Below are 2,404 nucleotides of genomic sequence, written 5' to 3'. Positions count from 1 at the left end.
TGAATCCCCCCAATTCTTAATATCTATAACCAAGTTCCTTCTTAGTCATTTTCTATCCATTGACTTCTTTGACCTGCCCGTTAGCTGTCCTGAGCTGTCCCTATTATTGTATTTAGAACTGAATTCGTTCTCTCTCTCCTATATGAATAGACTTGAGCCCTACTGCAATAGTCTCGATCAGGTCTTCCTTGCCTGTTTAACTTGTCCAATGCAATTTTTCTTTTACACTTCCATCTTCAAGGTCACCTCATGATCTGAAAAGACTACTGCCACTACAGCAAATAAATCTGCATTCTGGGAAGAAGGAAGAAAGAAGAAGCTGGTAGAAGATAAGAAGTGGGGATCTTTCTTTTGGGTCATCTCGCTTCAAGCAGCCCTCTCAGGAGATATCACAGAAAGTACTATACAACACTTTTGCCCCCATCTCAGGGATGGAAACTTAATCACATGAACATATCCATGGGAGGCAGGATATGCAAGGGAGGCAGGATAATCCTTCAACTGGGCACATTGCTGCTTCAATTAAAATCTGGATTCTGTTATTAAGGAGAAAAAAGAAAGGTGATATCTTGGATTGCATGTAGCTGTGAATAAACCATATAGGGGTTATTAAAGTTAAGATGAGAGATAATTTATTTTTTCAACTCTGTTGAGATATAATTGTCACATAACATGATGATTTGATACATGGATATATTGAGAAATGATTTCCACAATAAGGTTAGTTAACACATCCATCACCTCACATAATTACCTTTTGTGTGTGTGTGTGTGTGTGTGTTAAGAACATTTAGGATCTACTCTATTAGCAATTTTCAAGTGTATAATACAGTATTGTTAACTAGTGTCTTTGTGGACTTTACACTCACAGCCCCCCCCCCCCCAAAAAAATAAAACAGGGGATGGGGATAGGGAGAGTGTTAGCTGCTCCAGAATTTCCATATATAGGAGAAGTTACAGAGGAGTCAGAGATGGGACTTAAGGCTTCATTTATGTAGTAAGGACATTGTTATTACTTAGATTTTAATTTACAAGTAAATAAAAATAGTAGTTTTCCTTAAGTACTTTTAGCCACACATTGACCTGGAGGAGGGCATGGCAATCCGCTCCAGTGTTCTTGCCTAGAGAAACCCATGAACAGAGGAGCTTGGTGGGCTGCAGTCCGTAGGGTCACACAGAGTCGCACAGGAAAGAAGCGACTTAGCATGCATGCACGACCATCTTAAAGACTATTATTATTTTATTGTTGTTGCCTGTTATTGTTTTCCTTGCGGTTGTTAAGGTGAAGTCTAGTGAAGATTAATGGGGATTCAAGTCTCCATCCACTCCAGTACTCTTGCCTGGAAAATCCCGTGGACGGAGGAACCTGGTAGGCTTGCAGTCCATGGCGTAGCAAAGAGTCAAGACAGACTGAGCGACTTCCCTTTCACTTTTCACTTTCATGCATTGGAGAAGGAAATGGCAACCCATTCCAGTGTTCTTGCTTGGAGAATGCCAGGGACGGTGGAGCCTGGTGGGCTGCCGTCCACGGGGTCGCACATAGTAGGACACGACTGACTGACTTAGCAGCAGCAGCAGCAGCAGCAAGTCTCCATTCCCCCCACCAGCCCTTACTGTGTTAGTCACTCAGTCTTGTGCGACTCTTTGCAACCCCATGGACTGCAGCCCACTAGGCTCCTCTGTCCATGGAATTCTCCAGGCAGCAACACTGGAGTGGGTGGCCATTCCCTTCTCCAGGGGATCTTCCCTACCCAGAAATCTAACTAAGGTTCGATTGCAGGCAGATGATTTACCATCTGAGCCACCAGAGAGCTAAGGACTGTATTCTAACTTCTAACCCTGTTTGCCCCAGTGCTTTCTTGCATCAAAGGCTGTACCACCCTTCCTCAGCGGATCGCCCATTCTAACATTTCTCTGTCAAGTCGTTTCATCCAGGGGTGGACTCCCATTCTGACCTCTCTACACTCTCTGAGTGTTTGTCCCTGTGGCGATCCCTTGCTGTTGTTTAGTCGCTAAGTCGTGACCCACTCTTACGACCGCATGGACTGTATCCCGCCAGATTCCTTTCCTATGAGATTCTCCAGGCAAGAATACTGGAGGTGTAGTAACCCTTGCCTCACTCTAAAAACCCACAGAGGCCTATTTCTCCGGTGTACGGAATGGACACACTTCCAAGATGGCGGCCCGCTCGCAGAAGCACCATTGGGTGCAGCCATGTTCTCTACCTAACAGCGCCCCCCGGGGAAACTGCACAAGTCTCTTAACGTCTCTTCGCCCTGCTGAACGCGGCAGTGAAAGTAATTCGGTGCGTGCGCATTGCCAACCGTCCGTAAGGGGCGGTGCTAGAGGTCTGACTGGAAGCGGAAGTGCCTCGCGGAGGATTTTTTTTTTTTTTTTTGCGGCT

The sequence above is a fragment of the Muntiacus reevesi genome, chromosome 2 (genome assembly GCF_963930625.1).
Source record: "Muntiacus reevesi chromosome 2, mMunRee1.1, whole genome shotgun sequence".
Taxonomy (NCBI): domain Eukaryota; kingdom Metazoa; phylum Chordata; class Mammalia; order Artiodactyla; family Cervidae; genus Muntiacus; species Muntiacus reevesi.
Note: the sequence above shows the minus strand (reverse complement) of the source record.